This window comes from Schistocerca americana, chromosome X (genome assembly GCF_021461395.2).
Source record: "Schistocerca americana isolate TAMUIC-IGC-003095 chromosome X, iqSchAmer2.1, whole genome shotgun sequence".
NCBI classification, from domain to species: domain Eukaryota; kingdom Metazoa; phylum Arthropoda; class Insecta; order Orthoptera; family Acrididae; genus Schistocerca; species Schistocerca americana.
Window position 1 is genome coordinate 715169955 of NC_060130.1, and position 27210 is coordinate 715197164.

The 27210-nt window shown below is 39.8% G+C and overlaps 1 protein-coding gene across 3 annotated transcripts in view; it reads left to right on the forward strand.

Moving 5' to 3' along the window:
* The window catches only part of LOC124555557 (transmembrane protein 43 homolog), a 248401-nt gene that overhangs the window by 69365 nt on the left and 151826 nt on the right, over positions 1-27210 (forward strand). The window lies entirely within an intron of this gene.

Below are 27210 nucleotides of genomic sequence, written 5' to 3' on the forward strand. Positions count from 1 at the left end.
TTATTAAGTGAGTAACTGAGGAAAAGTAATGTCAATAGCATACAAAAAAGCACATCCTCGGTACAAAAACAAAAGTTTAATGTCATCACATATGTTGTTCGAAAACGCGTGGCATTTCTCGTTTCACTAGCTATGGATGGCCATTAAAAATCATATTGTTTCATCACGAAAGTCCGTAGTTAGTGGAGTGCCATGGTAGACAATGAAGTTTTGCACAATCACCACATGAAAAAATACTCTCCTCATTGCGTGCTTTCATTTGCCAAAATATCATTTCGATATCTCAAACAGTTGATGAAATATGAGGAATGTCGTGTCTATTCATTCTAGCATTATTGCTGGGCGCGCGATCGCAAATGAGTGTGTTACATCAGATCAAATTTCTCGAGATTGGTGACAGCGAGAGACCTCCTCCCAAGTCTAAAGGCAAATTCGATATGTTAGTTAAGTCTCATACGCAGCAACACATTAGTAATATGCACCAAACGCAAAATCTTGACGACCTGTATTTTTCATTGCAAACTTTTTCGAATTTCGCGTTGTCTTTTACTTGCTCGAAAATATCTCAGTAATTATGATCATTAATTAAATGACGGGCACATAATTATGAAGCTCACACACAAAGCTATATGTAAGGCAAAAATTATTATTATTATTTTTGCCGAATAGTTTCTGCAAACATTCACTGGTATACTTGGGAAGGCAGGGGAACCAGATCTGTCATTGACTATATAATAACAGATCAGGAATTCAGGAAGGCTGTGAGGGACACACGTGTATTCAGGGGATTCTTTGATGACACTGATCATTATTTAATCTGCAGTGAGACTGGGATTGTGAGGCCGAAAGTGCAGGAGGTCAGGTCCATTTGTAGGAGGATAAGAGTGGAGAAACTTCAGGATAAGGAAATCAGGCACAAGTACATAACAGCGATCTCAGAAAGGTACCAGTTAGTTGAATGTAGTCAATTACAGTCATTGGAAAAGGAATGGACAAGGTACAGGAACACAGTACTAGAAGTGGCTAAAGAATGTCTTGGAACAATAGTGTGTAAAAGTAGGATGAAGCAAACAGCTTGGTGGAATGATACAGTCAAGGCAGCCTGTAAAAGGAAAAAGAAGGCGTATCAAAAATGGCTACAAACCAGAACCCAGGTAGACAGAGAAAGTTATGTTGAAGAAAGAAACTAAGCCAAACAGATAATTGTAGCATCCTAGAAGAAATCGTGGGAAGACTTTGGAAACAGGTTGGAGACTATGGGTCAAGCTGCTGGAAAACCATTCTGGAGTGTAATTAGCAGTCTTAGAAAGGGAGGTAAGAAGGAAATGACAAGTATTTTGGACAGGTTAGGAAAACTGCTGGTGAATCCTGTGGATGCCTTGGGCAGATGGAGGGAATATTTTGAAGAGTTGCTCAATGTAGGTGAAAATGCGATCAGTAATGTTTCAGATTTCGAGGTAGAATGGGATAGGAATGATGATGGAACTAGGATCACATTTGAGGAAGTGGAAAAAATGGTCAATAGATTGCAGTGCAATAAAGCGGCTGGGGTGGATGAAATTAAGTCGGAACTCATCAAATACAGTGGAATGTCAGGCCCGCATCTCGTGGTCGTGCGGTAGCGTTCTCGCTTCCCACGCCCGGGTTCCCGGGTTCGATTCCCGGCGGGGTCAGGGATTTTCTCTGCCTCGTGATGGCTGGGTGTTGTGTGCTGTCCTTAGGTTAGTTAGGTTTAAGTAGTTCTAAGTTCTAGGGGACTGATGACCATAGATGTTAAGTCCCATAGTGCTCAGAGCCATTTGAATCATTTTTGGAATGTCAGGTCTTAAATGGCTACACAGGATAATTGAAATGGCCTGGGAGTCAGGACAGGTTCCATCAGACTGGACAAAAGCAGTAATCACACCAATCTTTAAACATGGAAACAGAAAAGATTGTAACAACTATAGAGGTATCTCTTTAATCAGCGTTGTGGGTAAAATCTTCTCAGGAATTGTTGAAAGGAAAGTGCGAGTATTAGTTGAGGACAATTGGATGAAAATCAGTGTGGGTTTAGGCCTCTTAGAGGTTGTCAGGACCAGATCTTTAGCTTACAGCAAATAATGGAGAAGTGTTATGAGTGGAACAGGGAATTGTATCTATGCTTTATAGATCTAGAAAAGGCATATGACCGGGTTCGTAGGAGGAAGTTACTGTATGTTCTACAAGATTATGGAATAGGAGGCAAACTTTTGCAAGCAATTAAAGGTCTTTACATGGATAGTCAGGCAGCAGCTAGAGTTGACGGTACATTGAGTTCATGGTTCAGAGTAGTTTCAGGGGTAAGACAAGGCTGCAACCTGACTCCACTGTTGTTCATATTATTTATGGATCATATGTTGAAAACAATAGACTGGCTGGGTGAGATTAAGATATGTGAACACAAAATAAGCAGTCTTGCATATGCGGATGACTTAGTTGTGATGGCAGATTCGATTGAAAGTTTGCAAAGTAATACTTCAGAGCTAGATCAGAAATGTAAGGACTATGGTATGAAGATTAGCATCTCCAAAACGAAAGTAATGTCAGTGGGAAAGAAATATAAACGGATTGAGTGCCAAATAGGAGGAACAAAGTTAGAACAGGTGGACGGTTTCAAGTACTTAGGATGCATATTCTCACAGGATGGCAACATAGTGAAAGAACTGGAAGCGAGGTGTAGCAAAGCTAATGCAGTGAGTGCTCAGCTACGATCTATTCTCTTCTGCAAGAAGGAAGTCAGTACCAAGACTAAGTTATCCGTGCACCGTTCAATCTTTCGACAAACTTTGTTGTATGGGAGCGAAAGCTGGGTGGATTCAGGTTACCTTATCAACAAGGTTGAGGTTACCGATATGAAAGTAGCTAGGATGATTGCAGGTACTAGTAGATGGGAACAATGGCAGGAGGGTGTCCACAATGAGGAAATCAAAGAAAAACTGGGAATGAACTGTATAGATGTAGCAGTCAGGGCGAACAGGCTTAGATGGTGGGGTCATGTTACACGCATGGGAGAAGCAAGGTTACTCAAGAGACTCATGGATTCAGCAGTAGAGGGTAGGAGGAGTCGGGGCAGACCGAGGAGAAGGTACCTGGATTCGGTTAAGAATGATTTTGAAGTAATAGGTTTAACATCAGAAGAGGCACCAATGTTAGCACTGAATAGGGGATCATGGAGGAACTGTATAAGGGGGGCTATGCTCCAGACTGAACGCTGAAAGGCATAATCAGTCTTAGATGATGATGATGATGATGATTTTCTGCAAAATTGTTTGAGAAACATTGCAGGGCGTCCGCCTTGTTTCTGTCATCGCCAACTGACCAAAAGGTGGCAAACAATGTAGAATTGTACCTGGCGTCTTATCGCCTGTCGCAATTATCACGTCGTCTCGCCTTACCAAAACTTCGTTTATTTGACAGGATTAGATTTACTTTCATTCCAATTGATCAGTAGTGAGGAGGTCCTCCAGGATGTAGAACATGTCAGAAAAACAAATAAGCTAATGTACCTTCCACAGGTCCCAAGTGGAATGATCGTCATTTTTTTTTTAATGAACGCTATATGAAATAATCATTTTACAAACACTCATTTACTAAGATCGCACTAATGCACTGACTTTAAAATTTAAAAAAAGAAATGTTTTTCGTTTATAAGGTAACAAACATATAATATAACTACTACAATACTTATTTACAATAAACACATTACTGCACTGAAATGGGGAAGTTAGATTTTATATATATAATCAGTTGGTTCTACTGAGAAATTCATCAGTGGAGTAGGAGTTGGCCACCAATAAATCCTTTAGGCTTCTCTTAAACTGAATTTCATTGGTTGTTAAGCTTTTTATGGCTGCTGGCAAGTTATTGAAAATGTGTGTTCCTGAATAATGCACACCTTTTTGTACAAGAGTAAGTGACTTTAAATCCTTGTGAAGATTATTCTTATTTCTAGTACTGATTGCATGAATTGAGCTGTTGGTTTGAATATATTTTTTTGATATATTTTTAATGACAAATTTCATTAAGGAATAAATATATTGGGAAGATGTAGTTAGTATCCCTAATTCCCTAAACAGGCTTCTGCAGGATGTTCTTGAGTTCACACCGCATATAACTCTTATTGCACGTTTTTGTGCCCAGAAAACTTTAGCTTGGGTTTATGAATTACCCCAAGAAATAATCCCATATTACATTAGGGAATGAAAGTAAGCATAATATGCCAGCTTTTCATTTTTATATCCCCTATGTCAGACACAATTCGCATTGCAAATAGAGATTTGTTAAGATGCTTCAGCAGTTCCGTGGTGTGCTCCTCCCAGTTGAATTTATTGTTAAGCTGTAATCCCAAGAATTTAACACTGTCCACTTCTTCTATCTGCTTGCCATCGTATGTTAGGCATATACTCGTGGGACACCCCTTACAAGTTCTGAACTGCATGTAGTGTGTTTTTTCAACGTTTAGTGACAAAGAATTGGCTAGGAACCAGTGATTTAATATCCACAAGTATTTTATTAGCCGATCTTTCTAAGACTACACTTGATTTGCTATTTATTGCAATGTTTGTATCTTCGGCAAACAAAACAAACTTGGCATCTGTAATGTTACTGATGAAAGGTCATTGATACAGGTGCGATTTTCATCCAGCAACTTTTCCCTCTGTTCCAGTCTTTCTTCACTATCCTTTCCTTCAAGCGCTAACTGCTCCTCACGTTCTTTGTAACGAGCCTCCTGTTGCTTACTTTGTTTCAACAACAGTGCTTCGTCACGTTGCTTTTCTTTAGCTTCGAATCTACGGAAAATCCAGAAAAAAGTCGTTCCTGGACATTGTTGTCGGTCTCATATTAATTAAACCTGTATTCAATCTCATCTCTGTGGAAGTGGATGCTATGTTTTGCGGACTACACACTTTCAAGATAATATTCTCTGATTCACTTTCCATTAACCGAACTGGTTCAGTTTCTATATTAATGTCTTGTCGTGAATATTGTCTCGAGATCCTACATCAGACAGGCTGCTTAGTTTCTCACTAGTTGACGAGTCCTAACACGATTCATTCAGATGGAAAGTAATATTATCTTTTTGAATCGACTATCTCGTCGGAAAATGAAACCAAATATTTAACAAAATTTACTTCGGCTATGAAGGACACTATACACTCGACTTGTACTTCAGACTTTCTCTATATCTTCTGTTAATTTATTGAAAAAAGTGTCCACACTACCACTGGGATATCTGTACACACACAAAATGATTAATTTCTTGGTGATGTCAAGCCCTGTTAATTCAAAAGCTGGTATTTCAGTGTTGGTCTTCACTTACTCTACTGAGGTCATGTCTTCATTTGAACTGTGTTCATTTTCTGATATCAATGCATGATCTTCCACCCCTTAAAGCAGTTCTGCAGTAAGAGTTTGTTCTTTCATACAATGATAATACTACATGTTGGATTTCTGTGTCTCTACACCAGTGCTCAGTAACACAAACTACTGTGCAGTTCAAAGACTGGAGCTCGACTTCTAATAGTTGTATTTTATTTTTTAATGATTGCGCGTTTTGATGGAGGATTCATTCCAATGGTTTGTTTTTCTTTGTGACATCTGGTATGTGTGAAATTTGGAGTGTTTAAATCTGTCTTGTGAGAGATTTTCAGTATTTTTTAAAGTGCTGGAGATACTCTTTAGGCAGGGGAACCTGTTGTCTGGATTTATCCCAAAAAATATTTACTTTTCGTACCCACGAGGCCAGCCACTGTGGACGAGCGGTTCTAGCCGCTTCAGTCCAGAACCACGCTGCTGCTACAGTCGCAGGTTCAAATCCTGCCTCGGGCATGGATGTGTGTGATGTCTTTAGGTTAGTTAGGTTTAAGTAGTTCTAAGTCTAGGGGACTGATGACCTCAGATGTTAAGTCCCATAGTGCTTAGAGCCATTTGAACCATTTTTTGAACCTGCTCGTGACAACAGGTATTTGACCATGTGTGGCCCGAGATCCATCCTCTATACCTTTATGAATCAGCTCTACCAATCTTACCTTCCTAGTCCTGTTTAGGTGTAGGCCATGCCTAGTGAAACCCCAGCTGTTGTTAGTCCCGTCAGGCACCAGACAAACATGAGTAAAGGTGGCTGCCCTCAGAGCCATCTCTAACCACACATTGATTCACCTCGCAGCTCCATGAAGGTGTGGTCGATCATGACGCCGGAACAGCTCAATGAAGTGTATGTTAGTACCATGAGTCAAGGATAGTCACAAATACTTGCCACCAACTTAGAATGGCCATAGATATGAAACTGAAGACTTGATTTATCTCCCAAGATGCGACAGAGAAATGGAGTACTTCACATACATCTTCGTTTGCCTAGAGGAGGGTATCAAAACAGGCTTTTCGTCAATGGACAAGTTTCATGACACAAGTTGGAAGTCCTCTGATGACTGTGGCATGGAGAGGTTTGCTGTTAATGATCGCAGGTAGATGGTGCTCTGAGTAACACGCAGAACACGCCATTATATACAAGTCGAATGCAGATTATACCACACAGCTTATGCACCCCAAGAGAACAACAGAAAAAAATGGTTACATGCGCTATAAATGACCTGCAGCAAGATCTCCCTTTTTCTAGATTGCTTCATCAGCCTACCATTAAACCATACTTCATTACAACCCCATCTCAACCGATCAGCCGGCCGGAGTGGCCGAGCGGTTCTAGGCGACTGATGACCTCAGAAGTTAAGTCGCATAGTGCTCAGAGCCATTTTCAACCGATCACTCCATCTACTATCCTTTAACGCAGATCCATGTAAGTTTACAGGCAGATGGTGGCTTTTTTCACTATTCCTTCAATAGACATACAGCAGAACGTTACCATACAGCAACTGTGTGTTAGTTGACACTGCAAGGTTATGGTTGACGGAGAGTACAGAGAAGCACATTGGAAATATTGTTTTTTTAGGGTTTAAAACACCTAAACAGTTCTGCACAGGGTCAAACACGTGATCCATTCTGTAGTTGTATACTGCAGTCCCCCAACTGGTAATACAACGCTCTTTAGCTAAGGACACTATATAAAATGCAAGAAGATGGCTGCCAATAACGTTGGGGCCACACCTGGGCTTATGATAGAGGAGGGGTGAAACAGTGAAGTTAACAAAGGGTTAAATAGGTAAAAAGACAAGTCCTAGTAGAAATCCTTGGCGAAGACATGGGATACTGGATCTGAATGACGAAAGGAGAAAATATATAAATGCAGCAGATGAAGCGTGCAAAAGGGAATACAGATGTCTAAAAATGAGATCGACATGAAGTGCAAAATGCCAAAGTACGAATGACTAGAGGAGAAATGCAAAGCTGTAGAAGCATGTGTGATTGTGGGAAAGATACATAGCATAAACAGAAAATTAAGAAACTGCTTGAGGAAAGAAAAGCAGATGAAGCACTCACATTGAAAGCCAGAAATAAAAAAGGAGGAAAGGCTGAAAAATGGAAGGAATATATAAAACTATGAAAGGGAGAGAATTTTGAGGACAATATTGTGGAAAAGGAAGAAGTAGGTGATCATGTCTGTTATATGATACTGCAAGAAGCAGACTTTACATGGAAAGACATAAGTCGCTGCAGTGCAGCTGTAGTAGCTGACAGTCCCCCATAATTAATAATATAGTTAGGAAAACCAACAATGAGAACACTATTCCACCTAGTATTCAAGGTATACTAGGCAGGTGAAGTACACTTAAATGTCAAGAAGAACGTAATAATCCCGTTTCTAAAGAAATCAGATGATGACAGGTGTATTACTTACTCATAAGTTCAAATAAGTCATCACTGAAAAACATTATTTCGAATTATCTACTGAAGGATTGGAATGCTGATAAAAGGTTACCTTGTGGAATGTCAGTTTAGCTTCCAGAGTAATGCAGGAAAACGCAAGGTGATACTGACCCAATGACTTACGTCAGAAGATGGATTTAAAAAAAAAAGATAGACTTACGTTTATAGCATATGTAGATGTGGAGAAAACATTTGGCAAAGCTCGGTTCAATATTCTCGTTGAAATTTCGAAGGTAGCAGCGATAAAATACATAGAGCTAAAGGTTGTGTAGAATTTACACAGCAACTAAGCTGCAGTTGTTAGGGTCATTCAACAAGAAATGAGCCAGAAGTTGTAAAATGAAAGCTGCTGAAGGAATCGTAATCTTGTTGCTTATGGAAGGTGGTGTGGCCACTAGAAGAGCTCTGAGGCCTCGAACTGGCCTCTAAAGGGACATGGGCTTATATCCCCATGGCGATAGTGTGTGCATGTGCATAATGCCCACTGCACTCAAAAGGGGACTGCACCTACCCCTCAACACTGATTTAGCCCAAGTTTACGGGATATGCAGGACATGCATAAAGAAAATATGATAGGAGTTGGAACTGCAGCTGGCCAAGCGTTTGGAGAAAAAAAAAAAAAAAAGCATTTCTGGCATGGGTCAGGGGACGTGTGAGTCACCTGTTTTAACACAATTTCCAGAGAGTGTCTGGCACTTTGGAAAGAGTGGGGTACGGTAATCTGAGGGATGTGGGGTCGAGTCTATATGAGGAAATTTTCGTTTTGTTTCCAATTTTTACATTTCTGAAACCTAAAATAAACAGAAATAATGCTCAATACATTGTATTTATGAATATCCTCATTAAAGGCATGAAAAAGAAAATTTGGGATAACAAATAATTTGGAAGAAAGTTTTATACTTAGTGTCCACGAGCACTCTGCAAATAACTTTCCAAGAAGAGATTGTAATTATAGTGTACAGGATTTGGTAATCAGTCAATTTCATTCTGACATTCGAACAGCCCTTGACCACTGCAGGAAACACTAGTTTCCCCTGTTTTTTACGATGAATATCACCACAGAATGTGTAAATCAACTGTGAAATAACAAAAGAATCTAAATTTACACGCAAAGTTCTCGTGTACGCCTTAAAATTCCTCTCTGAAAATTTATTTTTAGTCCTAACTTTTCCTTTTCCTCAGTTTTTCGTGGTGTTAATGAAAATGCTAATAAATACAATAGATTGAGCGTTATTTATGCTTACTTGCAGTATAAGTAATGTAAAAATTGAAAATAAAAAAAATTCCACATACAGACTCGCCCCCCACGACCCTCATGTTACGTGTGTGAAGTTCTTTTGCTGTGTCAACCACTGCCTGAATACTGCGCTAGCATAAATGGCTCCTTTCACGTCGAGCCCACGCCAAAAATACAGCTTTCTTTTTAATTAACACTTGGTCATATTTAACTTTCATTTCTACCCAAGTTCTGCATATACTATAAGTCTACACAAAATTGGTGGTGATGAGTAGGCGTGGTCCCCTTATCAGTCGTGCTGAATACAGAGAAATGAATGCATCAAAAGAAGGGCAAAGTGGTGTGGTGCATTTGCCGACAGCAGAATGAGAGCAGAGAACAGAAATGCGTCAAAGTGGGGTACAAGTGAACGAAGGGCACTGTATGTCCACTGCAAGGGCCAAGACATGGCACAAGCAATTCAATGCTGGGGTGATGCTACTGGTTTATCATGCATAACCTGGAACACCTCTCTGCATTACCGATACCGTTGTCCAGAAGGTAGTGCTCTCATAGCTGAAGACAGATGGGTTATGATGGCAGCCATTGCCCTGGAGACTGGATAGTGTTTGAACTGACGTTCGACAGCTAGGGGGCCAGGTGCAAATCGTGAACTCTCAAGTAGGCGGCCTGTAGTAGATGGAAGTCAGCTGGCAGGTGGCCCTTTCGCTGGAAGGCACCAAGTTGCATTTGAACTAGGGTACAGTTGGTCGACCTGCAGCTAGCAAAGACAACATATGACTGTGAGAGCTTGATGACCCACTTCAGGATGATGGACCTGGCATTATTATTTGTATTGTTTTCTTATGCATATTAAAACCACCATGTAAAACTAATTAATCCTGTGTCCTCACATTGACACTTCAACAATCCATTTTTATCCTCTGTACTTTTTTTTTACTTACTTGTAACTAGTTTAATGTGCTTTATTTGCTACTGTCATAGTTTATCTATCAAAAAGAGGATTGCTACTATAATGAATATCTGTTTCATATCTTTCTTTGCAAACTCAAATTTCTGTTTCGTAACCTTCGAAAATCACCTTTTCCAACTGTCAGAACACGGCTTCACTTAGCCTAGTGGCAGTAATCAGTACATCTTCTTGTGCAAGAAGACATGTCCAGAGATCATGGAAGTCATCACCCACTCTCCTAAAACCATGAGATCAAGCACATTAAATTAGCTACATAAATACTCATAAGCAAGTAAGGAGAAAATGTAGAGAAGATAAAAGTGGGTTGTTGAAGTGTCAGTGGGAGAACATGGGATAAATTTCAGTTTTACATAATGGTTTTAATATGCATAAGAAAATAATAGACACAGGTGGTTTATATGAGAAAAAATTCTAATAGTTAATGATCAGTACTAGGTAGTTTTTTGATACTGAAAAGAAAATGTTAGCAATTGAGATTTATATTAATCATCTACCTCAGGACGAAATAGCTCAGAATGATCAAATTGTGAGTGCTATATTGTCAATGGAAAGTAATGAGCCTTGTGGCCCAGATGAAGTTCCATTAGAACTATTAAGTTCTTTAATGAAAAAAGGATTACTACCCATCGAATAATATTTAATCTAAATTATCACACTGATCTCATTTCTGCTCAGTGGCTTTTATTAGTGTTTTTTTTTCTTTTTCGGGAGAAGGAACAAAGTAAGGAAATATGAAGAACAGGAACTTCTTGGTTTAATGAGTTACACTTTCCTCGTAATTGTTTACAGAAGATTACTTAATAAAAATGAAAATGTTCTGTGTCTTGCAGCTTGGATTTAGGCAAGAGTTAGGCACAAAAGAGGATGTAATTTCTACACACGTGCTGGTGAAAAATTACTATGATATAGTATACACACATGTCTTTTTATTGACTGTAAAAATATTTTTGACAGAGTACAGCTAAGTGAACTGATTGAAGTTGCTAAGAAACTAGACATAAATGAGAATGATCTGAGGTGCACAAAAAGTCTTAGAATTTAACTACTCATTCAATCATAAATAGTGAATTATCCAAAAAGATTCAGATCTGTATAGAAGACCAGCAAGGCTGCATTTTGTCGTACTTGCTTGTGAGTATCTATTCAAAAAATATTCAGTAAGCCATGACAGGAACTTTTAATAGTGGTAAAGTTCAATGGAAATTTGTAATGATGCCACACTTCCATTTATTAACCTGATAAAAAAGGAGGACGTTCAAGTATCTTGGTACATTTTTTTCTGAAGAATATATCTTAGATATGGACATAAAATAACAAATAATTTTGCTTGCTGTACTTCTATGTAATCATCAGCAAGCTTTTAATAATATGGATTGGAACCTAAATATCAGAATAATGTACACACAATGCTATCTGTGGTCTGAATGGAAGGTTGAATGTTATAAGCCTCCATAATGATAAACATGAGGATATTCGAAATGTGGACCTATCACCATCTTCTGAAAATCCTGTGGATGACAGTGACAAATGAAATAGTCCTACAGTGATTAAACAAAAATCATGAGATGTTAATTAGAATCAAAAAATTAAAACTTTGGGTCCTCAAATAAGAAATTTAAACTACCACTCATTGTAACTGGTCTTTGGAGGCAAAATATGAGGCTGATGGGGAAGAGCTCACAAGATGATGATGATGATGATGATGATGATGATGATGATGATGATGGATATCTCTCAGTGGATGGGCCTACAAACCACTGAAGTAATACACATGGAAATGAACAGTGTGAAGATAAGTTATTTAGTCGCACACATCCATAGTAGCAGTAGGGGTGGTAGTAGTAGTAGTAGTAGAAGTAGTAGTAGTAGTAGTAGTAGTAGTAGTAGAAGTAGAAGTAGAAGAAGGCTGTAGATTAGATGTGTAGCTCGAATAATTAATGAAGAGGTACTGCATCGACTCAGAGAGAAAATAAATGTAGTGCACAAATCAACTAAACATAGTGATTATTTGGTTGGACACATCCTGGGACACGATGAAATAGTGACTTTGGTAATGGAAAAAGGGCAAAGGAATGAAAATTGCAGAGGGAGACCAAGGCTTCAGAACAGTAAGCAAGTTCAAGTGGCTGTAAGTTGCAGTAGTTATGTAAAGGTGAAGAGATGTGTACTGAATAAAATGACATGGAGAGCTCCATCAAACCAGTCTTTGGACTGAAGACAACATCAACAACAACAACAACTACTACTGCAGTGTAACATAGCTGAAATTGTAGTTCAACATTTTGTCTCCACTGTTGATACAACTAGAGGGCATTAACAAGTACTCAGAAATGAAAACAGTAAATTATTTTAACGCAAAAACTACAAATTCTGACGAACATTCTTCGATTTTAAACTTTGCTCACAACGGAGGGCAATGAACGTAGTGACATCAGTGTTATGTTGTAAAAAGCTTCTCATAATATTGTTTTAGTACAGATTATGGAATAAAGACGTCAGACATAATGAACAAGAAGATAATGTATTTTCCTCACACTTGAACACAGAAGAAACTTAAGGCCTTCCCAGGAAAAGCTACAGTACATTTCTGGCTCGGAAGCCTCGGCGAATCGTTAACACTTAAAATCACATCTCTCATTCCAAGTTAAGGAAGATTTATAACTTGGGAATGACACAACACACATGGAACTTCTCAAAAGCTTAGTTGGAATGCTTATTCCTCCTGCTCCTACTCCACTCCTGAATTTGGCACATTTGTACTATAGGTCTGAAAAAATGCAAGAAATTCAAAAATCGTTCACAAAGAAAGAGCACTGTATGGAAGCATTTACCATGGACATGTTGTTATCTGCAGATAATAAAAACAATGTTACATTTAAAATGCAATTTGAGATTTATAGCGGATATCGCCGGCACAATGTACAAAATAACGAGGGAAATGAAGTAATATAGGAAAATAGGAAGATGAGCTTGGAAGCCCCACTATATGGAACTGTCCAAGAATCTTATAGTCGACTCTAAACAACTGACCATTGAAATTGTAAATCCTGCAAGTATAGCAAATAGCGAAATTTTCCCTATTGTGCATATACAGTATAGCAGGAGTAGTACATGTCTATATTTGTGGATAAGAGGGTGTAAAGGTTGCGAAATTCTCTAGACAAGGGTGCCACTTCTGGCGCCAACAATGGCTCTGACCTGCCAGGGTACTGGGTCAAACTGAGCTTAGATGACGTATGTAGGTATCACGTTCCATATTGCTTCAATTCTGTGCCAGAGTTCATCAAATGTAATGGCTAGCAATGGTGGTGTGTCCGTGTCTCAGCAAGCCATGACCACATGTTTTCATGAAGTGAGTGATCTGGAGAACATATTGGACAGGACAACAGTTGAACTCACTCCATGTTCAGGTCGGTAAGAAGAGCACGAAAAAAATACAGCGTTGTGGTATCTTGCTGAAACGTAGTGTCCTGGACTTCAGATAGGGCACAACCAACAGCTGTAACACATCATAGATTTAATTCTGCTGCAACTGCATCTATATCCATACTCTGCAAACCACTGTGAAATGCATGACAGAGAGTATGCTCAACTGTACCTCGTTATTAAGGCTGTCTCCCATTCTATTCACATATGAGGACTGGGAAAATGTTTAAATACTTCTGTGCATGCTGTAATCTTGTCCATACGAACCTTACGGGAGCTATATGTAGGAGAATATGGTATATTCCTAAATTTAACAGTTAACACAACGATGCCATGAGGTCACTGGTGCACACAGCAGAGAATCAGAGCTGACGGTATGTGCGCAACGACTGCCAGTGCCACCCCCCCCCCCCCCCCCCTTTTCCCTCTCTATTTAGTACAGTATACCTTTGTATGGTGTGTAAAGTATCAAAAAATAAATTTCAAAACGTTGAACAAGGTAATGTACCCTATTTTCAGTTCACTGGCGTCAAATCAAACAAGAAAAACAAATTACTCCCTAAACCTGCGATATAAGTCCCAACGGCCCGGCCCAAAAATGTAAATATGATCGCCTGGCCTTCGAACCTTTCCACAGTTCAGCAAATCAGTTCAATGTTGTACGAATCGCGCACGAATTACAGAATGCAAGTAGATGTATAACATCCATCTGGTTTAATTTTGTAAAATATTTGATGCATAATCACAAGCTCATGTAATAAATGCATTAGAAATACCACAAAAGATTGTTACCAGTCAATATAATATAAATCAATACCATTTATCTCCAATTCCTGAAAACACAATTCACATAATTAGCACTCTTACAAAAAACTACAAGACAGATCAATAATCTTCAAGGGTGTGATATCGTTTGAAACATACAGCTACATGCACTGGAACTTTGCATCTCTTGCAGTCCCATGCCGTTTCACTACATGTTGTATTCTAACGTGCAAACGTCACTCGACTGATGCACCATTTTGGAAATTTGTGGTAAGTTCCTATAGGACCAAACTGCTGATGACATCGGTCCCTAGGCTTACGTACTACTTAACCCGACAAAACACACACACACACACACACACACACACACACACACACACACACACACACACAAAAAATCCCCGAGGGAGGACTCGAACCTCTGACGGGGAGGGGAGCCGCGCGAACCGTAGAGGACGCCCTAGACCGCACGGCTACCCCGCGCGGCCGACGCACCATTGCCCAAGCCCGTGCAGTTTACTTTTCGCCCAACCGACGTACCGGGGCCACGCTCGTGATAATCACATTTTGCCCGAATCCTGGACTAAAAGTCTTACACATGGTTGTAGGTTAAGGGGTTAATGTACAGTGAGCTCCATATTTCATCATATAAAACCACTCGGATATTCTTGCTTCCTGACACAAAATAAACTGGAGACGACTTGAGGAACTACACCGAAGAGCCAAAGAAACTGGTACACCTGTCTAATACCGTATAGGTCCTCAGCAAGCACGCATAAGTGCCGCAAGATGACGTGGCATGGACTCGACTAATGTCTGAAATTGTGCTGGAGGGTACTGACACCATGAATCCTCCAGGGCTGTCCATAAATCAGTAAGAGTACGAGTGGGTGGAGATCTCTTCTAAACAGCACGTTGCAAGGCATCCCAGATATGCTCAATTTTCGTGTGTGGAGAGTTTGGTGGCCAGCGGAAGTGTTTAAACTCAGAAGAGCGTTCCCGGAGCCACTCTGTAGCAATCCTGGACGTGTGGGGTGTCGCATTGACGTGCTGGAATTGCCCAAGTCCTTTGGAAAGCACAATGGACATCAATGGATGCTTGTGTACATGACACCTGTCAGAGTCGAATCTAGACGTATCAGAGCTCCCATATGGCTCCAACTGTACACGCCCCACACCATTACAGAGCCTCAATCAGCTTGAACAGTCCCCTACTGACATGTAGGGTCTATGGATGCATGAGTTTGTCTCCATATCTATACACGGCCATCCGCACGATCCAATTTGAAACGAGACTCGTCCGACCAGGCAACATGTTTCCAGTCATCAACAGACCAATGTCGGTGTTGACGGGCCCAGGCGAGGCCTATAGCTTTGTGTCGTTCAGTCATCAAGGCGTTCGGCTCTAAAAGCCCATATCGATGATGCTTCATTGAATGGTTCCCATGCTATCACTTGTTGATGGTCCAGCCTTAAACTCTACAGCAATTTGCGGAAGGGTTGCACTTCTGTCACGTTGAACGATTCTCTTCAGTCGCCGTTGGTCCTATTCTTGCCAGATCTTTTTCTGGCTGCAGTTAAGTCGGAGATTTGATCGTTTTACCGTATGACGAGTTGCTCGCCATGTTCTGAGGCCACCCTCAGTTCTTACAGGCAGCTGACGTAGGTGGTGAAGACTGCTGACCTCGCTTGCAGGGTGCAGTCAGAGCTCACAATTTGCAGCATCATTCTCAGAATTGATCAGGGTCCTTTTGTTCGGAGACAAGTGGACTGTCTCAACCAAGGGCTCCATCTATTCTGTGATAATCCTGGCTGCAGATTTCTGGACCCGCATTATGGGGCAAAGAATTGTAGGACTCGCCTTGATAGATCGGAGGTGTACTGCACAAAGGAAGCAGCTACTAGGTTAGCAGAGTACTTGCAGTGTGCACATGTTTTTTTAGGCTAGGTGGTACTTTGAGGCCCTCACAAGAGCACTCGACAGTCGATATGCAGACAGCGAAATCAGACTGCGTACAAAGTAAAAGCATTTCGGCTGTCAAAATTTTAATAGTAAACTGTCGAAGTATTCGTAACAAAGTTCCTAAATTTACCGCCCCCTTGGGAAGTTGTCAGGCTTAAATTATTCTTGCGCCCGAGAGCTGCCTGAAAGCTTAAGTAGAAAGCTCTGAAATATTTAGCGAGGCATGGAATATTTATCGAACAGATAGATTAGATGCCACTGGAGGAGGAGTGTTCATTGCAGTCGACAAAATTGTGTCCGCTGAGGTCGAAATTGGGTATGACTGTCAAGTTATCTGGATGCGTGTCACAGGTCTAGATCAACTCTAGTTAACCGTTAGGTGCTTTTACGGGCCACCCGATCCTACCGTGATAATTTTAAAACCATTCAAAGAATGTCTATGCTCAGTAGGACGGAAGTACCCGTATCACGCAATATTAGTTGGGGGCGATTTTAACCCGTCGATTATTGACTGTAACGTCTATGGATTCATTGCAGGTGGCGTGGACAGGATGATCTTCTGAAGCGCTTTTGAATAAGTTTTCTGAAAATTGCCTTGAGCAGCTTGTTCTATAGATCACACGCAATGGAAATGTGTTAGATCTTACAGCAACAAATAGACCTGATATTATCGACTGTGACGTTATAGACATGGGGTTAGTGATCATAATGTCATCATAGTGACGATGATTACTTACGTTAATGAATGCTTCAAGAAGGCTAGGAAAGTATTTTCGCTAGAAAGAGCAGATAATCTGCTGTTAGCATCCCACTTAGACAATAAATGGATATAATTTAGTTCCAATATGATGGACCTAGAGTAATTATGGGCAAAGTTTAAATTGATTGTAAGTCGCGCTCTTTAGAATCATTTGCTGAGTAGGTGGATTAAGGATGGGAAAGGCCCTCAGTGTTTAATAACAACATTCAAAAAACGTTGAAGAAGGAGAACTGTTGCACTCTCGGGTAAAAAAAAAAAAAAAAGACGCAAATGACGACAGACAAAAATTAGAAATTCGTGCGTCTGTAAGATGACTGATGCGCAAAGCATACAACTACCTTCGTCATATCCTAAGAAAAGATCTTGCTGAGAATCTGAGAAAGTTATGCTTCTTACATAAAACGGCTAAGTGAGTCGAATGCTTCTATCCATAACTTGTTGACCAATCTTGTGTGGCAATACAAGCCTGCAAAAGGATAGTCGAAGTTTTAAATCTTACGTTTAAGAAATCATTAGGAGGATCGTAAAAACGTACTGTCGTTTGACCACTAGCGGCTGCTGTGTAAGAGCACAAGAGGACGTGAACACCCTAACTTTCGACACCTTGCGGATTTATTGATTATTGGCATCAGGGCTGTGAGCACACCTTCAGTTGTGCACATTTTAAGGAGCTTTTGCGCATGTGCAACTCCAGTTGCGTAATTGCCTTACGTGCCAAATACGTATGGATTTGATAAACACCGTGCACCGTTCACGACCTGTACAGCTAGGCCTTTCCACTCAACTAGAAGTTTATGTCCGTGCCTCCAGGTGGTAGCACACAGCGCCAGACTTTTACCCCTGTTCGGTCCGCATAAGCCTGCTAGATGATAGCTAATTCACTCACTATATGCTGAATTAAAATTAGATCGGACGTCGGTATATGTTAAAGTTGTACTGACAATAAACCTATTTTGTGGGTTTCTGAATGAATTATAATATATTAAGTTATTAATTTTATCATGCAGTAATCCATTTGAGGCGCTGAGAATCATAAAAGCACGTCACAGTCGATTTGAGATTGTAGCATTTATTCATGCTTCTGAAATCTGTTGATCTTATGGCGAGTCAGGTTTATCTGGGCTGTAGGCTCACACTGTACATATGAAAATTCACGAAAAGCTGTTCACTGGTTTCTTTGATAGTCACGTAAATGTGTGATCGACGGCGGTGTGCTGTATGCCCTTATGGATCTCAGCGCCTCACTTGTATTCTAGTCAAGTGACCATGTTGGTAGACATTACTAGTTGAGTTTAATCATTTCCACATACGGCACTTCGTGTTTGGATTTGGTTGTTTGCTGTGTGGGACTCGGCTTTTGTGTGCTGTGTAATCATGAACTATGCTGAATCCATTTTAAATGCTAACAGAAAAGTAAAGTTGTGAGGATGGCTCATCAGTCATGCTTGGATGGCTCAATCGTTATAGCACTTGCGCCCGAAAGGCAAAGATCCCTAGTTCGAGTCTCGGTTCGCCACACAGCTTTAATCTGCCAGGAAGTTTCATATCGGTGCACTCTCCGCTGCAGAGTGAATATCTCATTCTGGGAACAGAAAAGTCAATTACCAGGAAATGTTAGCTGCATAGGAACTAGGGCCTCCAAGAAAAGCACCTTTGATTGAAATCAAATAAGTGTGATTACGAAAGAACATCTAACCTTAAGTTGTGTTGGTGCAGCGTAAGAATATCAGATTTTCAGCCTGGAAGTAAATTGATGAACTAGTACATCTGTTAGGGGTCTTGTACATTTTTCCGAAAAAAATGGAAAAAGTACAAACACTCTCATTTACACAAAAATTCGAAATGGAGAGTTGTGAAACCTTGCACATTTAATTGTTATTGCCCTAAACTGTACTTAATTATGTACAAAACAACAAAATTCCACGAAAAAATTATTTCGTTTGTTAGATAAGCTATGCATATTATTATTATTATTATTATTATTATTATTATTATTTCTTTACTTTCTCAGACGTTAAGTCTGGTTAAAAATGGAAAGTGACGCGGACCTTGATCAAGCGTGACGTCCTTTTAACTGTACAGTATATGTTACATTGTATTTAGGAACTTTCGGGTTATTGAACACGTGTCAATAATTACGGGTTTCTGTAGTTGTATATATACGTTTGGATGTAGCTGTATAGCGTTGATGTACTGGTGGATATTGTGTGGTATGACTCCTGTAGTTGATAGTATAATTGGTATAATGTCAACTTTATCCTGATGCCACACGTCCTTGACTTCCTCAGCCAGTTGGATGTATTTTTCAATTTTTTCTCCTGTTTTCTTCTGTATATTTGTTGTATTGGGTATGGATATTTCGATTAGTTGTGTTAATTTCTTCTTTTTATTGGTGAGTATGATGTCAGGTTTGTTATGTGGTGTTGTTTTATCTGTTATAATGGTTCTGTTCCAGTATAATTTGTATTCATCATTCTCCAGTACATTTTGTGGTGCATACTTGTATGTGGGAACGTGTTGTTTTATAAGTTTATGTTGTAAGGCAAGTTGTTGATGTATTATTTTTGCTACATTGTCATGTCTTCTGGGGTATTCTGTATTTGCTAGTATTGTACATCTACTTGTGATGTGATCTACTGTTTCAATTTGTTGTTTGCAAAGTCTGCATTTATCTGTTGTGGTATTGGGATCTTTAATAATATGCTTGCTGTGATATCTGGTGTTTATTGTTTGATCCTGTATTGCAGTCATGAATCCTTCCGTCTCACTGTATATATTGCCTTTTCTTAGCCATGTGTTGGATGCGTCTTGATCGATGTGTGGCTGTGTTAGATGATACGGGTGCTTGCCATGTAGTGTTTTCTTTTTCCAATTTACTTTCTTCGTATCTGTTGATGTTATGTGATCTAAAGAGTTGTAGAAGTGGTTATGAAATTGCAGTGGTGTAGCCGATGTATTTATATGAGTGATTGCTTTGTGTATTTTGCTAGTTTCTGCTCGTTCTAGAAAGAATTTTCTTAAATTGTCTACCTGTCCATAATGTAGGTTTTCTATGTTGATGAATCCCCTTCCTCCTTCCTTTCTGCTTAATGTCAATCTTTCAGTTGTTGAACGTATGTGATGTATTCTATATTTGTGGCATTGTGATCGTGTAAGTGTATTGAGTGCTTCTAGGTATGTGTTACTCCATTTCACTACTCCAAATGAGTAGGTCAATATTGGTATAGCCTAAGTATTTATAGCTTTTGTCTTGTTTCTTGCTGTCAATTCTGTTTTCAATATTTTTTTTAGTCTTTGTCTATATTTTTCTTTTAGTTCTTCTTTAATATTTGTATTATCTATTCCTATTTTTTGTCTGTATCCTAGATATTTATAGGCATCTGTTTTTTCCATCGCTTCTATGGAGTCACTGCGGTTATCCAATATGTAATCTTCTTGTTTAGTGTGTTTTCCCTTGACTATGCTATTTTTCTTACATTTGTCTGTTTGAAAAGCCATATTTATATCATTGCTGAATCTTTAGTAATTGGTTGAGTTGTTGATTGGTTGCTGCCAGTAGTTTTAGATCATCCATGTATAGCAAATGTGTGATTTTGTGTGGGTATGTTCCAGTAATATTAAATCCATAATTTGTATTATTTAGCATGTTGGATAGTGGGTTCAGAGCAAGACAGAACCAAAAAGGACTTAATGAGTCTCCTTGGTATATTCCACGCTTAATCTGTATTGGCTGTGATGTGATATTATCTGAATTTGTTTGGATATTAAGTGTGGTTTTCCAGTTTTTCATTACTATGTTTAGGAACTGTATCAATTTAGGATCTACTTCGTATATTTCCAATATCTGTAGTAACCATGAGTGGGGTACACTATCAAAAGCTTTTTGGTAATCAATGTATGCTTAGTGTAGCGACCTTTGTTTAGTTTTAGCTTGATATGTCACCTCTGTATCTATTATCAGTTGCTCTTTATATCCTCGTGCTCCTTTGCAGCAGTATTTTTGTTCTTCATTTATAATTTTGTTCTGTGTTGTATGTGTCATTAATTTCTGTGTAATGACTGACGTTAATATTTTGTATATTGTTGGTAGGCATGTTATGGGGCGATATTTAGCTGGGTTTGCTGTGTCTGCTTGATCTTTAGGTTTCAGATAGGTTATTCCATGTGTAAGCGTATCAGGGAATGTGTATGGGTCTGCAATGTTACTGTTATTATTATTATTATTATTATTATTGTTACTGTTATTATTGGCAGTGGCTGTTGTACCATTGGCCCCTTACTTAGCTTGCATCTATCACGAATCTCCTGCACAGGACCAAGTCCCAACTGACTTGAAAAAAACAAAGTGACTCCTGTATATAAGAAGAGTGAAAGAACTGACCCCCAGAATTACAGACCAATGTCTCTAACATGGTTTGCTGCAGAATTCTTGAACATATTCTTCAGTTTGAATATAATAAATTTTGTTGAGACTGAAAAGCTTCTGTGCACAAATCAGCACATATTTAGAAAGAATCGCTCAAGTGGAACTAAGCTTGCCCTTTCTCGCATGATATCCTATGAACCATGGATAGAGGGTAATAGACAGATTACATATTCCTAGATTTCCGGAAAGTGTTTGAAATCGTGCCCCACTACAGACTTAATGACGGTACAAGCATACGGAATAGGTTCCCAGATACGTGAGTGCCTCGAAGATTTTTTGAGTAGATCCAAGTACGTTGTCATCGGTGGCGAATGTTCATCAGGGACAAGGGTATCGTCAGGACTACCCTGGGAAATGTGATAGGACTGCTCTTACTCACTACATACACAAATGATCTGATGCACAGGGAGAACAGCAATCTGCAGGTCTTTGTTGGTGGTACAGTGGTATACAGGAAGGTGTCGTCGTCGAGTGTCTTTAGAAGGCTGTAAAGTGACTTAGACAAAATTTATAGTTGGTATGATGAATGGCAACCTTATCTAAAAGTTGAAAAATATAAGTTAATGCAGATGAGTGGGAAAAATTATCCCATAATGTCCGAATGCAGCGTTAGTAGTGCGCTACTTGACGCAGTCATGTTGATGAAATATCTAGGCGGACGTTGCAAAGTGATATGAAGTGGAACAAGCACATATGATCAGAAGAAGGGAGACGTTTGGGAAAGTGTGGTTTATTTGTAAAGGAGACTGGATACAAAACACTAGTCTCACCAGTTCTTGAGTACTGCTTAAGGTTTTTGAAATAAACATAAACAGTCTCGACCGCAAGAAACCTTTATTTTTGTGGTTATCTGTTTCGGTCAGTTACTTACCATCTTCAGGCCGCATACTATGTTGGTGGGTGGTGGCGGTGAACGGAGCAGGCGTTACGAACTCCACGAAAAACGCTCTCAATAATTACTACTGCGTGTGTTTGGGATCCCCACCAGGTCAGACTGAAGGAAGACATCGAAGCAGTTCAGTGGCATACTGCTATATTTGTTCCTCGTAGACTCGATCAACACATAGGTGTTACGGAGATGCTTCTTGAGCTGACAAAGGATCACTGGAGGGAAGACGACGTTCTTTTCGCGGAACACTACTGAGAAAATTTAGAGAACCGACATTTGAAGCTGATTGCAGAACTATTCTATTTTCGCCAACTTTCATTTGCGTAAGAAAGGCGAAGATAAGAGAAATCAGCTCTAATACAGGGGCATATAGGCAGTCGTTATTCCTTCGCTGTATGTACTAACTGATGAGGAAAGGATCCATCATACACCAAGGGGTCTTTCTGAGTATACAGGTGGATTCACGAAGATATGGAAGTATGTTGATATGTTATTCTACAAGTAAAACTAAAGAAAAAAAATCATATAAACATAGGTCCGCAAATGTTTAGTTACGTGAGTTATCGCTAACAAAAGATTTTGTTTGAAATTTAGCAACTTCGCTAATATGAAGCCATCGCCAAACTGTACGAGATTAAAGTAAAGCACGATTTCTATCTATTTTGTTGCTGCTGATCTGATGAATTTTGGTACCAGAAGTACATCCTAGTCAGCAGAAGAACGTCCGTGGAAGATGGTCTGTTAGGAGGCTGTGATACCTGTGCGCATTTAGTGTTCCGTCTGTGAAAAACGGGCCTATGACTGATGGTTCACTATCCCACATCACACGTTTACACACCATGGACGCTGGCGTTCCACCTGACGAAGACAAGGAGGATTGTCAACAGACCAGTAGCGCATGTTAGGTGGTTTTACTGGCCATGATTGGCAAATGTGGCTTCATCATAAACAAGATACATAATACATCTGGAGTATCCTGTTTTAAGACCTATGTACAGAAGTTAACGTGATTTTCAAAATCGCTTCCATGCAACTCTTGTTGGAGAGAGATATGATATGGATGTAACCTATGTCGATGGAGAATGGGTAGGACACTTTCCTGACTCCTGCCACTTCCTCTTGTGAGTGTGCGGTACCTAACGTGTGGACAAACTGCAATAGCAGCAAGAACATTCATTTTCCCCTCTTTTGTTGTCACTTGTTTCCTTCTGTTATGTTGTCCAGATGTTACACACTTTCACGCAACTGGTTGAAGAGGTTGATAAATAATTGCCGCGATGTTTGACGTCTAGTGAGATATCTTGCCACATATGCCGTACAAGAACGAACTGAATTCTTCCTACACTCTTCATACACCATGACCATGTCGGCTTTTTCTGCGTTGGTAAATCGCATCGTCCAATCACGACCTACTGCGCGGACTGTCGCACACTAACTCAACAGTAAGTCGCAATGCACTCAAGGAACACAGCACGCTGTAAGCAAACATAACAGCATTGTACCTAGCAACTACGCAGGTTGAATGGTACATACAAGTGTCGTTGGGGAAACTTTTCACAATATAATACCACGTAAACGACTCGCATTAGAATCCTGAAACAAATACGTCTGACATGCTAATTTACCCTACTTTTGGTTTATTAATGTCAATAGGCACTGAACCATTAAAAAGTATACGTTTGCACAAAAATACGCTTTCGAAAAATTATTACTTTCTGTTTATTGGCTAACAATACGAGCCCATGACTACCAATCCATTGGGTGGAGACCGCACATCAACAGCACTTCCCTTTTCTGCACTATTTGCGGTGCAAGTTTTAGGTGATTCACCCTATATATATTACAGAAAGATAAAAGACATGCAGATGTGAGTAATCAGTTTCTACCCACCACCTCTTACACATTACTTTGCTTGAAATTCCTCTATGGAATAGGAGTTGTCAAGGAGAAACTTTCTCAGTTTGCTTTCAAATTCTACTTTGCTGTCTTTCAGACAGTTTATATCACTGGGTAAGTGAACAAAAATTTCTGTTGCAGCTTCGTATACCTCTTTTGTGCTAAAGACAACCTTAATGTGGGGTAATGAAGGCAGTTTTTGCTACTGGTATAGTAATTATGTACATCACTGTTCTTTCGGGCTTTAGTGGATTGTGTGCAACGATCTTCATTAGAGGATAAATATACTGTGCAGCTGTAGTCAGAATTCCCAACTCCTTACACAGGTGCCTACAAGGTGGTTGTGGGTGAGCACCACATGCAATGTTTCCAACATGTTTTTGCACGATGAAGACTTTCTTTCTTAAAGATGAGTTAACCCAGAATAATAATCCACATGACATTATCGAATGAAAATACGCAAAATATGTCAACTTAGTGAATTATCGTTTTCCAATACTGTAATGATTCTAAGGGCAATTGTGGCTGGACTAAGTTGTTTTAGGAGCTCCGACATGTGGTTTTTCCAATTTAAATTCTCATCAGCATGGATACCTATGACTTTTGAATTTTCCACCCTATTGTTTCCTCGCCATGTGTTACACTTATCATTGATGTAGTACACATAGATGCGCAAACTGGATATTTTGAGTCATTTTAAAATTGAGGGTGAGACTATTAGCAGAAAACCAGGAAATGATACTTTAAAGAACTATGTTTACCATTTCTTCTGTTTCTGTATGTATGCTTGGACTGATTACAATACTAGTGTCATCTGCAAAAAGAACAAATTCTGCTTGTTGCATATTAGTCAGAAGATCGTTTACATATATGATGAACAATAGTGGACCTAAGACTGAGCCTTAGAGAACCCCATACATGATCTCCCCAGTCAGAATTTTGTTCCTTGGCTATATTGCTTGAACTACTAAGTGGAACTTTTTGCATTCTTTTCGTTAGATATGACATTATTCATTCGTTGGCTATGCCATCAATCTCATAAGACTTAATTTAACTTGGAGAATATTGTGATTCACACAGTTAAATGCCTTAGGTAGGTCGCAGAAAATGCCAACTGCGGTTATTTTATTATTTAATGCTCGTAAAATCTGGTGAGTGAACATGTAAATGGCGTTCTCAGAACCTGAGCTCATCTGAAAAGACGACATTATCCTTATCGTGAACCTGTAAAACACTTCGTCCCCCTAAACAACACGCTGCATCTAACTAATCACTACTCTCGGGTGATTCCACTATACACAACGTACCAACTGGTAAGTCAGGCTCGACACTCACCCACAGTGACTTCTCGGTGCCACTCAACATACCATCATTCGAATTAAATCGTAATGTCATTGCTCATAGTTTAACCGTATTTTCTACTACGATAGATGCTGTTTGTGGCAGATCAACATTGACGGCAACTTCTCCTAGCTGGAATGTCTTCCCACCCATTTATAGAGGTATCAGTTTTCTTCCTTTTATTGATCAACTCTAGTGCCGTGCATGAGGCATGACCCCAAGCTTCCTGTCAGGAGTCTGGTGGCAACTGGTGGAGACGAAAGATCTGCCACACTGTGGCACCAAGTCCACCAGGGTGGACTTCGTGCGAGAGGTACTTTCCTTCTACCAGTCTTTAACCCATCGCTGCAGCTGGTGGCGCTCATTCATCTCATAGTGTAGCACAGCCCTGATGTCATCGTGGTATTGCTGGGCTCTGAATGCTACTGTCTCAAAAGCAATTCATTATACTGCTGTGGGGCGCATTTGTTGCACTATTGTCCAGCTCCCCGTCACATAGCTCGTAACATAATTGTAGCCATGGTGCGGTGACAATGTCCTGCATTCTGGATATTATCTTAACACATTGCAGGTTTCGCAGAGCACGGCTAACCCGTCTCGCAATCCTTTTGTGTGTATGATGTTATAACCTACAGGTCGCCACACTGCAATTAACAGCCAGAGATAGATAGAGCAACTCACCACGGCAGCGTGTTAGAAATTTCACCTAAGACAAGGTAGTGTTGCTACACTTGGACACTAAATAACTGAAGTGGTGTCAAATTGACAGACTTGCACCTGGAGGCTGAATGGTTCCAGAAGGGGTCTCTCAGCCAATAATGCTATACAGTCATTTCGTAGCCTGACTGCCAGGAAATTAAAAGTAGTGTTAGTCAGAACATTGGCTACCTGAGCAAGATCAACACAACTAAAGTACCCCAGAGATTGCCTGCTAGTGAGAATTTCTTCTTAACAGCCATTCATTTCATAAGTACCTTTACATAAAAGAAAGTAATTAGAATTATGAGTTAACACACGCATATCTTGGAGGAATCTGTTTAAACGGTTGGGCATATTAACCACAGGCTCGCAGCAAATTTAGTCACTGATGAGGTTCTTTGTCAGCAAGCCACTGTTGTTTGAGAATAATAGATCACCAATACAGTACTAGTGAATCTAACTTTGACGCGAATGAAATGCTATAAAACTTTTTGATAAAGTGCCTAGTGAAACAGAATGTCTGACAGGCAGCAGAAGTATTTTGAAATGCGTATTACAGTTTTTTCTCTTACACAACCAGCTTTATACCACAGAGGAATTCTTGCATTAAAATAATTAGGCTACTACATACATGGTCAGCATGTAGCCATATGTATACAAGATTGAATTCTGTGATCAAGCTCAGAGGACCAACGACTGTCTACCATCGCCCTATTATCTTCCACCATACGCGTCATTCTGATGGTGTCAGGAAGGGCATAGGTTCAGCACACCGCTCTGCCGGCCATTGTCGGCTTTGTAGGCTTTGGAGCCACTACTTCTCATTCAAATAGCTCCTCAAGTGCAACAACTAGGCTTCTTTATATCTACCTCAGGATCAACACAGTTAAACTAAGATCTCTATTACCTGAGACACAACATTCTAGCATTTGGCTGTATGATCGTCGCTGAAGTATGACTAAAGATTATGGTGAGTGAGTACTGGCGGCACTC